The 14,320-nt window shown below is 51.4% G+C and overlaps 1 protein-coding gene across 2 annotated transcripts in view; it reads left to right on the top strand.

The window, feature by feature from the left end:
* fam193a (family with sequence similarity 193 member A) overlaps nucleotides 1–14,320 on the top strand; it is a 304,881-nt gene that overhangs the window by 123,230 nt on the left and 167,331 nt on the right. The window lies entirely within an intron of this gene.

Genomic DNA, 14,320 nt, shown 5'->3' on the forward strand with positions numbered 1-14,320 from the left:
CGGTGGGATATACGGGTACGTGGAAACCGAGTGAGGAGCTGGGGTAAAAAAGGGGATGGCTAGTCAACAAGGGGGGGGGGGTAAAGAGCCCCCCAACCCGGTTGATCACGTGGAACGTGAGAGGGCTGAATGGGCCGATTAAAAGGGCGCGGGTACTCGCCCACCTAAAGAAATTAAAGGCAGATGTGGTTATGTTGCAGGAGACGCACCTGAAATTGACAGATCAGGTCAGACTACGCAAAGGATAGGTGGGACAGGTGTTTCATTCGGGTTTGAATGCAAAGAATAGGGGGGTGGCTATTTTAGTGGGGAAACGGGTACTGTTTGAGGCAAAGACCATAGTGGCGGACAGTGGGGGTAGATACCTGATGGTGAGTGGCAGACTGCAAGGGGAGGCGGTGGTTCTGGTGAACGTGTATGCCCCGAACTGGGATGATGCAAACTTCATGAGGCGTACGTTGGGGCGTATCGCGGACCTGGAGGCGGGAAAGTTGGTAATGGGGGGGAGATTTCAATACAGTGCTTGATCCAGGGCTGGACCGGTCGAGGTCCAGGACCGGGAGGACGCCGGCAGCGGCCAAGGTGCTTAAGGACTTCATGGAGCAGATGGGAGGAGTAGACCCTTGGAGATTTATCAGACCTAGGAGTAAGGAGTTCTCATTCTTCCATGTTCACAAGGTATATTCACGGATAGACTTTTTTGTCCTGGGAAGGGCACGGATTCCGAAGATGACAGGGACGGAGTACACGGCCATAGCCATCTCGGACCACGCTCCACACTGGGTAGATCTGGAGGTAGGAGAGGAAAAAGAACAGCACCCACTCTGGAGAATGGATATGGGCCTGTTGGCGGATGAGGGGATATGTCTAAGGGTGAGGGGGTGCATCGAAAGGTACTTGGAGCTTAATGACAATGGAGAGGTTCAGGTGGGAGTGGTCTGGGAGGCGTTGAAGGCGGTGGTCAGAGGGGAACTGATATCCATAAGGGCACATAAAGGGAAGTAAGAGAGTAAAGAAAGGGAGCGATTGCTGAGAGAACCTCTGAGGGTGGACAGGCAATATGCAGAGGCACCGGAGGAGGGACTGTACAGGGAAAGGCAAAGGCTACATGTGGAATTTGACCTGCTGACCACGGGTAAGGCAGAGGCACAGTGGAGGAGGGCACAGGGAGTGCAGTATGAGTATGGAGAGAAGGCGAGTCGGTTACTGGCCCAACAATTGAGGAAGAGGGGAGCGGCGAGGGAGATAGGTGTGGTGAGGGATGAGGAGGGAGAGATGGAATGGGGAGCGGAGAGAGTGAATGGGGTGTTTAAGACATTCTATGAGAGGTTGTATAAGGCTCAGCCCCCGGAAGGGAAGGAGGGAATGATGCATTTCCTGGATCAGCTGGAATTCCCGAAGGTGGAGGAGCAGGAGAGGGCGGCACTGGGAGCACAGATTGATGTGGAGGAGGTGGTAAAGGGGATTGGGAGCATGTAGGCAAGGAAGGCCCCGGGACCGATGGGTTCCCGGTGGAATTTTATAGGAAATATATAGACCTACTGGCCCCGCTTTTGACGAGAACCTTTAATGAGGCCAGGGAAAGGGGGAAGTTGCCCCCAACTATGTCGGAGGCGACAATATCGTTACTTTTGAAGAAGGATAAAGACCCGCTGCAGTGTGGGTCCTACAGGCCCATTTCCCTTTTGAATGTAGATGCTAAGCTCCTGGCCAAGGTAATGGCGACAAGGATAGAGGATTGTGTCCCGGGGGTGGTCCATGAGGATCAAACTGGGTTCGTTAAGGGGAGACAACTGAACACGAACATACGGAGGCTGCTAGGGGTGATGATGATGCCCCCACCAGAGGGGGAGGCGGAGATAGTGGTGGCGATGGATGCCGAGAAAGCATTTGACAGGGTCGAGTGGGACTACCTGTGGGAAGTGTTGAGGAGATTTGGTTTCGGTGAAGGGTTCATTGGATGGGTACAGCTGCTATATAGGGCCCCGGTGGCAAGTGTGATCACGAACAGGCAGAGGTCTGACTACTTCCGTCTTTATAGAGGGACGAGGCAGCGGTGTCCCCTGTCTCCGTTACTGTTTGCATTGGTAATTGAGCCCCTGGCCATAGCACTGAGGGGCTCCAGGAAGTGGAGGGGAGTACTCGGGGGAGGAGAAGAACACCGGGTATCATTGTATGCAGATGATTTACTGCTGTATGTTGTGGACCCGGTGGAGGGGATGCCTGAGATAATGCAGACGCTCGGGGAGTTTGGGGAATTCTCGGGGTACAAATTGAACATGGGGAAGAGTGAATTGTTTGTGGTACATCCGGGGGAGCAGAGCAGGGGAATAGAGGATTTACCACTGAGGAGGGTAACAAGGGATTTCCGGTACTTGGGGATCCAGATAGCCAGGAGTTGGGGAACCTTACATAGGCTTAATTTAACACGATGGAGGAGGATTTTAAGAGATGGGACATGGTGCCCCTGTCACTGGCGGGGAGGGTGCAGGCGGTCAAAATGGTAGTCCTCCCGAGATTCCTTTTTGTGTTTCAGTGCCTCCCGGTGATGGTCACGAAGGCTTTTTTCAAGAAGATCGAGAAAAGCGTTATGAGTTTTGTGTGGGCTGGGAAGACCCCAAGAGTGAGGAGAGGGTTCTTGCAGCGTAGCAGGGAGAGGGGGGGACTGGCACTACCGAGCTTAAGTGAGTACTATTGGGCCGCCAATATTTCAATGGTGTGTAAGTGGATGGGAGAAGGGGTGAGAGCGGCGTGGAAGAGATTGGAGATGGCGTCCTGCAAAGGAACCAGCCTACAAGCACTGGTGACGGCACCGCTGCCGTTCTCCCCGAAGAAATACACCACAAGTCCAGTGGTGGTGGCAACACTGAAAATTTGGGGGCAGTGGAGACGGCATAGGGGAATGACGGGAGCCTCGGTGCGGTCCCCGATAAGAAATAATCATAGGTTTGTCCCTGGGAGAATAGATGGGGGATTTGGAGCATGGCAGAGAGCTGGGATTGTGCAACTGAGGGATCTGTTCTTGGACGGGACGTTTGCGAGTCTGGGAGCGCTGATATGGGTTGCCCCAAGGGAATGCATTTCGATACATGCAACTGAGGGCTTTTGCGAGGCAACAGGTGAGGGAATTCCCGCAGCTCCCGACGCAGGAGATTCAGGATGGAGTGATCTCAGGGACATGGGTGGGGGATGGTAGGGTGTCAGATATATACAGGGAAGTGAGAGACGAGGGGGAGAACATGGTGGATGAGCTGAAGGGAAAATGGGAGGAAGTGCTGGGGGAAGAGATTGAAGAGGGGCTGTGGGCAGATGCCCTACGTAGGGTAAACTCTTCGTCCTCGTGCGCCAGGTTTAGCCTGATACAATTTAAGGTTTTGCACAGGGCACATATGACCGGAGCAAGGCTCAGTACATTTTTCGGGGTAGAGGATAGGTGTGGGAGATGCTCGAGAAGCCCAGCAAACCACACCCACATGTTTTGGTCATGCCCGGCACTGCAGGGGTTCTGGGTGGGGGTGACGAAGGTGCTTTCAAAGGTGGTGGGGGTCCGGGTCGAGCCAGGCTGGGGGCTGGCTATATTCGGGGTTGCAGAAGAGCCGGGAGTGCAGGAGGCGAGAGAGGCTGATGTTTTGGCCTTTGCGTCCCTAGTAGCCCGGCGAAGGATACTGCTTATGTGGAAGGAAGCCAAGCCTCCGGGCGTGGAGACCTGGATAAACAACATGGCAGGGTTTATAAAACTGGAACGGATAAAGTTTGCACTAAGCGGTTCGGCTCAGGGGTTCACCAGGCGGTGGCAACTGTTCATTAACTACCTCGCAGAACGATAAAGGAAATGGGAAGGTAACAGCAGCAACCCAGGGGGGAGGGCTCAGGTGGGTCCTCAGGGGTGTTTTTGTAAAGATATTGGTACTTGGTTATGTATATTGAATTACTGATTTTATTATTTGGGAGAGCTATTATTTTTGTTATGGCAGTTGCCATTTAGTTTATATATTATTTATTTATTTGTTAAAATACGGTCACGGTTATTTATCTTGTTTTGCTGTTGTAAAAAGGGGGAAAAACCTTTGTACTGTTTTGTATGGCCGAAAAAGTTGAATAAAATATATTTTTTTAAAAGAAGAAGGCATACGGTGTGTTAGCTTTTATTGGTAGATGGACTGAGTTTCGGAGCCATGAGGTCATGTTGAGACTGTACAAAACTCTGGTGCGGCCGCATTTGGAGTATTGCGTGCAATTCTGGTCGCCACATTATAGGAAGGATGTGGAAGCATTGGAAAGGGTGCAGAGGAGATTTACCAGAACGTTGCCTGGTATGGAGGGAAGATTTTATGAGGAAAGGCTGAGGGACTTGAGGCTGTTTTCGTTAGAGAGAAGAAGGTTAAGAGGTGACTTAATTGAGGCATACAAGATGATCAGAGGATTGGATAGGGTGGACAGTGAGAGCCTTTTTCCTCGGATGGTGATGTCCAGCATGAGGGGACATACCTTTAAATTGAGGGGAGATAGATATAGGACAGATGTCACAGGTAGGTTCTTTACTCAGAGAGTAGTAAGGGCGTGGAATGCCCTGCCTGCAACAGTAGTGGACTCGGCAGCACTAAGGGCATTCAAATGGTCATTGGATAGACATATGGATGATAAGGGAATAGTGTAGATGGGCTTTAGAGTGGTTTCACAGGTCGGCACAACATAGAGGGCCGAAGGGCCTGTACTGCACTGTTATGTTCTATGTTCTAGGGGCAAGGTTTAGAGGAGATGTACGAGGCAATATTTTTTACACGAGGGCAGTGGGTGACTGGAGTTCGCTGCCGGAGGAGGTGGTGGAAGCAGGGACGATTGTGACATTTAAGGGGCATCTTGACAAATATATGAACAGGATGGGAATCGAGGGATACAGACCCTGGAAGTGCAGAAGATTTTAATTTAGAAGGGCAGCATGGTCGGCACGGGCTTGGGGGCCGAAGGGCCTGTTCCTGTGTTGTACTTTTCTTTGTTCTAAAACCAAAGTCCCTCTGCTCTTGCTCTCGAGGGAACAAATTTGAGGACAGTTGTTTCATTCAGTTACAATAGTCTTAACCTGTTGTGTTCAAAATGCTCTAACCAGGTGTTAATTTCAAAGCCGCTCCCCAATGTTCTTCTGTATCCTCTGCCAATCCCATGCCGTGCTCTTATACCCATCTCTTCTCTTAGCTCCACCATTGATTGAAGCAACTTCTTCCCTGCTGCCTCCTTAAATCTAACCTCAATCTTGCAACTTTTCTCCGTGACTTTTAAAACCTCCTCAAAAAACAAGTTTAATTGCTGATGATACCAACTTGGAGTGACAAACAGTGAGGCTGATCAAAATGACTGCAATAGAACATAGACTAGGAGAATGGGCAGACAAGTGGCAAGTGGAATTTTAAGAGAGAAGTGTGAGGTGATGCATTTTGACAGGAGAAATAAGGAAAGGGAATATAGGCTTCATGCCACATTCTGAGGAATGCAGGGACTGCGGGACTTGTTGGTGTATGTGAATCAATCTATGATGATGATTAGCTATGAGAAATAATGGTTAAATAAACTCGGTCTGTTTACACTGGAACGATGGAGGTTGAGAGGCGACCTAATAGAAGTCTACAAGATTGTGAGTGGCATGGACAGAGTGGATAGTCAGATGCTCTATCGTAGGGTAGGAGAGTCAAGTACTAAGGGACATAGGTTTGAACTGCATGGGGAAAAGTTGAGAACAGATGTGTGAGGCAAGTTTTTACACAGTGGGTGGTAAATATATGGAACGCGCTGCCGGGGGAGGTGGTGGGAGCAGGTCCGATAGCGGCATTTAAATGGCATCTAGACAAATGTATGAATAGGGTGGGAATGGAAGAATACGGACACCGTAAGCGCAGACGGTTTTAGTTTAGGCAGGTACCATGGACAGCGCAGGCTTGGAAGGCGGAAGGGCCTGTTTCTGTGCTGTATTGTTCTTTGTTCTAATACATATTGAGAGTGGTTAGCAAAACATCTTATCTTGGGCTTCATAAAGAGAGGTATTAAGTACAAAGTAAGGGAAGTGATGATGAACCTTGAAAAATCTCTGGTTAGGCCACAACTAAAATTGTGTCCTGTTCTGGTCACCACTCTTTTGGATGGATGAGTCCTTGAGAGGGTGCAGAAAAAAATCCCCAAAATCTTTCCATGTTTGAGGACATTTAGCTGCATGTTCGAGTGGAGAAGTTGATGTTGGAGCAAAGGAGGTTCAGGAGAGATTTGTATGCAAGATTGGCAGGTTTGGATAAGATCAGACCAGGGGGGGTCTTCCGGTTGCGGCTATGCTGAGCTAAGTCACCCGTTCGGCAGCTCCCGCCAGAAATTGACTTTTGGGCTCTTTTGAGAGGCCCTAGCGGCATTTGTTTGACGGTTCCCAGTGTGGGGAGGTGGCAGTACGATTTCCCTAGCACTGTATGGATTGGACCAGGAGTGGAGCGGTGAAAAAAGTAATTCTGGTGCAGCAAAAAGTGCAAGGGAGGAAAGCCAAGATGGCGGCGGGTGAAGACCAGGCAGCGTGGGCGCAGTGAGCGCAAGAGCAGCAGGAGTTTCTCAAGCGCTGCTTCACGGAACTGAAAGAAGAGCTGCTGGAGCCGATGAAGGCTTTGATCGACAAGCTGGTTGAGACCCAGAAGGCCCAAGGGCGGCGATCCGGGAGGTGCGGCAGAAGGCCTCGGAGAATGAGGACGAGATATTGGGCCTGGCGGTGAGGGTGGAGGCGCACGAGGTGCTGCATAAGAAATTTCATAGAATCCACAGTGCAGAAGGAGGCCATTCGGCCCATCGAGTCTGCACCGGCTCTTGGAAAGAGCACCCTACCCAAGGTCAACACCTCCACCCCATCCCCATAACCCAGTAACCCCACCCAACACTAAGGGCAATTTTGGACACTAAGGGCAATTTATCATGGCTAATCCACCTAACCTGCACATCTTTGGACTGTGGGAGGAAACCGGAGCACCCGGAGGAAACCCACGCACACACGGGGAGGATGTGCAGACTCCGCACAGACAGTGACCCAAGCCGGAATCGAACCTGGGACCCTGGAGCTGTGAGGCAATTATGCTAACCACTATGCTACTGTGCTGCCCACGGTGGCAGGAGAAGTTCGAGGACATGGAGAATCGGTCGAGGAGGAAGAATCTGGGTCTCCCGGAGGGAGTGGAGGGGTCGGATGCTGGAGCATATGTGGTCACGATGCTGAAAACGTTGATGGGCGCGGGTACCTTCCCGAGTCCCCTGGAGCTGGATGGGGCCCACTGAGTCCTGGCGAGGAGGCCCAAGTCTAATGAGCCGCCGTGGGCGGTATTGGTGCGGTTACACCGCTTGGTGGACAGGGAGTGTCCCCTAAGATGGGCAAAAAAGGAGCGGAGCAGCAGGTGGGAGAATGCAGAGATCCGTATGTACCAGTTCTGGAGCGCGGAGGTGGCCAAGAAGAGGGCCGGGTACAATCGGGCTAAGGCGGTTCTGCATCGGAAGGGGGTGAAATTCGGGGTGCTGCAGCCGGCGCGACTGTGGGTCACGTTTAAGGACCGGCACCATTACTTTGAGATGCCGGAGGAGGCGTGGACCTTTATACAGGCCGAAAAGTTGGACACGGACTGAGGGGAGGTCGCGGGGGGGCTACTGTGGTTACTGGGTTTTGGGGGATGTTCTATTCTGTTCTGTATTGTTTCCTTGGGTGCTGGGTGGGGTAGGGTGAATTGGTTAGAAGTGGGGGTTTTGTGAGACTCTGGGCGTCGGTGGTTGGAAGGACGGTGCCCCGTTGGGGGGAGGGGAGATGGGAGGCCCGAGGTGGGGGGAGCTGCGATTAGGCCGCAAAAGGGAGATGCGCCAGAGAGGGTGGGGCTGGTCTAATGGAAAGCGTGGGCGTTTTCCCGCTCTAGGGAATGAAGGGGGCAGGGTCAGGGGGGGCGGTGTTGGAGTGGAGCGCCCCCTGATGGACAGGACGGAGGGGGAGACTACCACACTGGGGGGTCGATAGAGTGGCGGGAGTGGCCGGGGTCAGCAGGAATCAGCTGACTTACGGGAGTGTTATGGGGGGAGCAACACAGTTAGGGGGGGACCTAGCTGCGGGGGGAGGGTGGGAGGGGGGAACTGGGTTGCTGCTGTATTGGCCAAAGGTGAGCTGGAGCTCGGAGAGAGAGTCGGGGCGGGGGTCTGCTGGGGGGAATGGAGAGTGCAGGAGGCGCGGGCACGTGGCTGGCCTAGAAAAGGGGATGGCTAATCTGTGTTTGGGGGGGGGGTCTCTGATCCGGCTGATAACTTCGAATGTGAGAGCCTGAACGGGCTGGTCAAGAGGGTCTGTGTGTTCGCGCACCAGAAGAGACTGAATGCAGATGTGGTTATGCTCCAGGAGACGCATTTGAGGGTGGCAGATCATGTCAGGCTGAGAAAGGGGTGGGTAGGGCAGGTCTTCCACTCTGGGTTGGACGCAAAGAATCGAGGGGTGGCGATTTTGGTGGGGAAGCGGGTGTCGTTTGAGGCGCTGAACATCGTGGCAGACAATGGAGGTAGGTATGTGATGGTGAGTGGTAAGCTGCAGGGGGTGCGGGTGGTATTAGTGAATGTATATGCCCCGAATTGGGAAGATGCCGGATTTATGCGGCGCATGTTGGGCCGGATTCTGGACCTGGAGGCAGGGAGCTTGATAATGCGGGGGGGGGGGGGGGGGAGACTTCAACACGGCACTGGATCCAGCATTGGACCGCTCCAGGTCCAGGACGGGTAAGAGGCCGGCGGTGGCCAAGGTGCTGATGGGGTTTATGGACCAGATGGGAGGAGTGGACCCATGGAGGTTTGTCAGGCCGGGGGCCAGGGAATTTTCTTTTTTTCCCCACGTCCATAAAACCTACTCCCGGATAGACTTCTTCGTTATGAGCAGGGCACTAATTCCGAGGGTGGAGGGCACGGAGTATTCGGCCATAGCCATCTCAGACCATGCCCCGCATTGGGTGGAGCTGGAGCGAGGGGAGGAGAGGGACTAGCGCCCGCTGAGGCACCTGGATGTGGGCTTGCTGGCGGGTGAGGAGGTGAGCGGGCGGATCCGGGGGTGCATTGAAAGTTACCTAGAGGCTAACGATAATGGGGTGCAGATGGGGGTGGTCTGGGAGGCGCTGAAGGCGGTGATTAGAGGAGAGCTAATCTCCACTAAGGCCCACAAAGAGAAGGAGAGGAGAGGGGGAGAGATTGGTGGGTGGATAGGAGGTATGCAGAGGTCCCCGAGGAGAGACTACTAAAGGAGCAACGAAGCCTCCAGGCCGAGTTCGACCTGTTGACCACCAAGAAGCCAGAGGTGCAGTGGAGGAAAGCGCAAGGGGCGGTGTATGAGTACGGGGAGAAGGCTAGCTGGATGTTGGCACACCAGCTTTGGAAGTGGGAGGCAGTGAGGGAGATTGGGGGAGTTAGGGATAAAGGGGGGAACACGGTGCGGAGTGCGGTGGGAATAAATGGGGTATTTAGAGACTTTTATGAGGGCCTGTATAGGTCTGAGCCCCTGACGGAGGACGGGGGTTGCGTCGATTTTTGGATCGACTGAGGTTCCCGAGGGTGGAGGAGGAGCTGGTGGCTGGGCTTGGGGCACCGGTAGGGCTGGAGGAGCTGACTAAGGGGCTGGGGAGTATGCAGGCGGGGAAGGCACCAGGGCCAGATGGGTTCCCGGTGGAATTTTACCGGAAGTACATGGACCTGCTGGGCCCTCTATTAGTGAAGACTTTCAATGAGGCAAGGGAGGGGCGGCCCTACCCCCGACGATGTCCAGGGCGCTGATCTTGCTGATCTTGAAGCGGGACAAGGACCCATTACAGTGTGGGTCGTATAGGCCAATCTCTCTCCTCAACGTGGACGCGAAGCTGTTAGCGAAGGTGTTGACTACCAGAATTGAGGACTGTGTCCCGAGGGTGATTGATGAGGACCAGACGGGTTTTGTTAAGGGAAGGCAGCTGAATACCAATGTGCGGAGGCTCCTTAATGTAATCATGATGCCTACAGTGGAGGGGGAGGCGGAGATAGTGGCGGCGATGGACGCAGAGAAGGCCTTCGATAGGGTGGAGTGGGGGTACCTCTGGGAAGTGTTGAGGAGATTTGGGTTCGGGGAAGGGTTCATTAGTTGGGTTAGGCTACTTTACGAAGCCCGGGTGGCGGTCCCAGGTTTGATTTCAGGCTTGGGTCGCTGTTTGTGCGGAGTCTGCACGTTCTCCCCGTGTCTGCGTGAGTTTCCTCCAAGTGCTCTGGTTTCCTCCCACAAGTCCCGAAAGACGTGCTTGTTCGGTGAATTGGACATTCTGAATTCTCCCTCAGTGTATCCGAACAGGCACCGGAGTGTGGCGACTAGGGGCTTTTTACAGTAACTTCATTGCAGTGTTAATGTAAGCCTTCTTGTGACAGTAAAGAGTATTAAAAAAAAAAGGTGTAGTTTGGATGCAACTGCTTTAGTCTGACACATTTACAGGAAGCAAAGTAAATTATTACTTAATAACAAAGCATTTTTTCCTTGCATCTGTAAAATTGTGCTGGATGTAGCAGTTTCAAGACTGTGAAATAGTGCCCTCAGGCTTTCACTCTGGGTATTAGCTGGCACTCGAGTTCTGGCTGTGATGTTTGTTAGTCTATGGCACTTGGCATTTTGCTTGCATAAATACACTGCAGTGTTGCAGTATGAATATTACGTGTAATTGGACTAGAGCTTTTAAGATGGGGTGGGGAAAAAGTACATAAATTGAATTTAAAATGTTCAATTGCTTCTCAAGTCTATGAATTTCTAACCTCTGTTAATTAGATCATTTTAAATTGTTCCAGTGTTGCTATGGTTTTGACTTCTCAAGCTGCATTCTTTTCTGTGGCTTTATAAAAGAAATAGCTGTGGGAATGAATTATCTAGAATCATTATGACAACAGCACTAATTTGTTCGTGTTCAATTTTTCTGAGCTGTTTATCATTTTAACATTACCCCAGAAGTGTTTGCCTTTTAAAGAGTAATTGTAGTAGAAATTGTTTCAGCACACATCTGCTGTTAGTAATAATTTACAGTATATTTGTAATTTTGAAATTAATATACTGGATGTGATCTGTACATTGTTATATTAGCAGCATTTAAGATAATCCATGGTACAGACTCCTCAAAGCCTTTCCACCATCTGAATATATTCAAGAGGCGGCTGGATATAGCACTTGGGGAGAATGGGATCAAAGGCTATGGGGAGAAAGCAGGATTAGGCTATTGAGTTGGATGATCAGCCATGATCGTGATGAATGGCGGAGCAGGCTCGAAGGGCCAAAAGGCCTCCTGCTCCTATCTTCTATGTATTCTAAGGCACAAATGTGTTGGAATGCTCCCCACTTAGCTTAGCTTAAGAAGCTCGACAGAATCCAGGACAAAGCTTGATTGTCACCCCATCTACAAACATTTACTCCCTCCACCACCAATTCGTCTGTACCATCCACAAGATGCAGTGCAGTAACTCACCAAGGCTCAAAAGAACAAAGAACAAAGAAATGTACAGCACAGGAACAGGCCCTTCGGCCCTCCAAGCCCGTGCCGACCATGCTGCCCGACTAAACTACAATCTTCTACAATTCCTGGGCCCGTATCCTTCTATTCCCATCCTATTCATGTATTTGTCAAGATGCCCCTTAAATGTCCCTATCGTCCCTGCTTCCACTACCTCCTCCGGTAGCGAGTTCCAGGCACCCACTACCCTCTGCGTAAAAAAACTTGCCTCGTACATCTACTCTAAACCTTGCCCCTCTCACCTTAAACCTATGCCCCCTAGTAATTGACCCCTCTACCCTGGGGAAAAGCCTCTGACTATCCACTCTGTCTATGCCCCTCAGAATTTTGTATACCTCTACCAGGTCTCCCCTCAACCTCCTTCGTTCCAGTGAGAACAAACCGAGTTTATTCAACCGCTCCTCATAGCTAATGCCCTCCATACCAGGCAACATTCTGGTAAATCTCTTCTGCACCCTCTCTAAAGCCTCCACATCCTTCTGGTAGTGTGGCGACCAGAATTGAACACTATACTCCAAGTGTGGCCTAACTAAGGTTCTATACAGCTGCAACATGACTTGCCAATTCTTATACTCAATGCCCCGGCCAATGAAGGCAAGCATGCCGTATGCCTTCTTGACTACCTTCTCCACCTGTGTTGCCCCTTTCAATGACCTGTGGACCTGTACTCCTAGATCTCTTTGACTTTCAATACTCTTGAGGGTTCTACCATTCACTGTATATTCCCTACCTGCAATAGACCTTCCAAAATGCATTACCTCACATTTGTCCGAATTAAACTCCATCTGCCATCTCTCCGCCCAAGTCTCCAAACAATCTAAATCCTGCTGTATCCTCCGACAGTCCTCATCGCTCTCCGCAATTCCACCAACCTTTGTGTCGTCTGCAAACTTACTAATCAGACCAGTTACATTTTCCTCCAAATCATTTATATATACTACAAAGAGCAAAGGTCCCAGCACTGATCCCTGTGGAACACCACTGGTCACAGCCCTCCAATTAGAAAAGCATCCCTCCATTGCTACTCTCTGCCTTCTATGGCCTAGCCAGTTCTGTATCCACCTTGCCAGCTCACCCCTGATCCCGTGTGACTTCACCTTTTGTACTAGTCTACCATGAGGGACCTTGTCAAAGGCCTTACTGAAGTCCATATAGCTCATTCGGCTGCACCTTCCAAACCCACGATCACTACCATCTAGAAGGACATGGGCAGCAGATACATGGAAACACCACCACCTGTACGTTCCCTTCCAGCCCCACACTATACTTTTTTTCAAAAAATGTATTTTATTGCAAAGTTATTCAAAAAGTTATAAAACCTAAATAATCCAGGGAACACACTCTCTAACTCAGTTTTACAGCCTGTACAAATTTTCCTCCTTTTTTGCCCCCCCCCCCAAACAAATCCTCAAACATGGCCACGAACAGTTTCCACTGTGACTCCAGGCCCTCCGCTGAACCCCTCAGTTTAAAATTGATTTTCTCCAACCGGAGGAAGTCGTAAAGATCCCCTAGCCAGGCCGCCAGCCCCGGCGGCATTGCCGACCACCATTCCTGTAAAATTCTTCAGGCAATCAGAGAGGCGACGACGTCGGCCTTCCTCCCCTCCATCAGCTCCGGCTTTTCCAATATCCCAAAAATCACCACCATAGAGTCCGGCCCGACCTCCATCCCCACAATCTTTGCTAGCGTCCCGAACACTCCCGCGCTGTATCTCTAGCTTCTCACAGCCCCAGAACACATGCGCGTGGTTCGCTGGTCCTCACCTATACTTCTCGCACTCGTCTGCCACTCCCTGGAAGAACCCACTCATTATCACCTGACTCGTGCACCCTGTGTACCACCCTAAACTGTATCAATCTCATCCTCGCACACAAGGAGGTTGAATTCGCCCTACGCAGTGTCCCACTCCACAGTCCCCAACCTATCTCTCCTCCCAACTCCTCCTCCCACTTCTCCTTGATCCTCACCACCTGCTTACCCCCCCCCTGTTCTCCCAGCCACTCGTATATATCCCCGATCTTACCCTCCCTTTCCACATCCGGAATCAGTAACCGTTCCAAAAGAGTATATTTCGGTAGTCTGGGAAACCCTTTCCACACCTCGCGTGCAAAGTCCCTCACTTGTAAAGACTTAAATTCACTTCCCTTCGGGGACTCTACCGTCTCGCTCATCTCCGCTATGCATGTGAACCTCTGCTCCAGATACAAATCCCTTGCCCTCACCAGCCCCACCTCTCTCCACTCTCTGTACATATTGTCCGTCTCTCCCGGCTTAAACTTGTGGTTCTCACACAACAGCGTTAACACTGACATCCTCTCGATCCTAAAATGTCTCCTCAGCTGGTTCCACACCTTCATTGTGGACTGTACAATCGGGCTCTCAGTATATTTCCTCAGTGCCAGCGGCAGCATCGTCGTCGCCATGACCCTCAGGCTGGACCCCCTACAGGACTCTTCCTCCATCCTAACCCATTCTAACCCCTCTCCTTTCCACTCCCCCTCTGCCTCTGCAGCAGGGCCCTCTTCACCCATGGCCCCTTCCCAGCCCATACAAACTCTGAAATGACACTATCCAACTTCCGAAAATAGACCTTTGGATTAAAAATCGGGAACGTCTGAAGCATAAATAGGAACCTAGTCAGGGCATTCATTTTCACCACTTGAACCCTCCCTGCCAGCGTCAGATGCAGAGTATCCCACCTCCTAAAGTCTTCCTTTATCTCCTCCACCATCTTTAAGTTCCTCTTATGTAGCGTCACTCACTCCCCAAATACTTAA

The sequence above is a fragment of the Scyliorhinus torazame genome, chromosome 9 (genome assembly GCF_047496885.1).
Source record: "Scyliorhinus torazame isolate Kashiwa2021f chromosome 9, sScyTor2.1, whole genome shotgun sequence".
Lineage (NCBI taxonomy): Eukaryota > Metazoa > Chordata > Chondrichthyes > Carcharhiniformes > Scyliorhinidae > Scyliorhinus > Scyliorhinus torazame.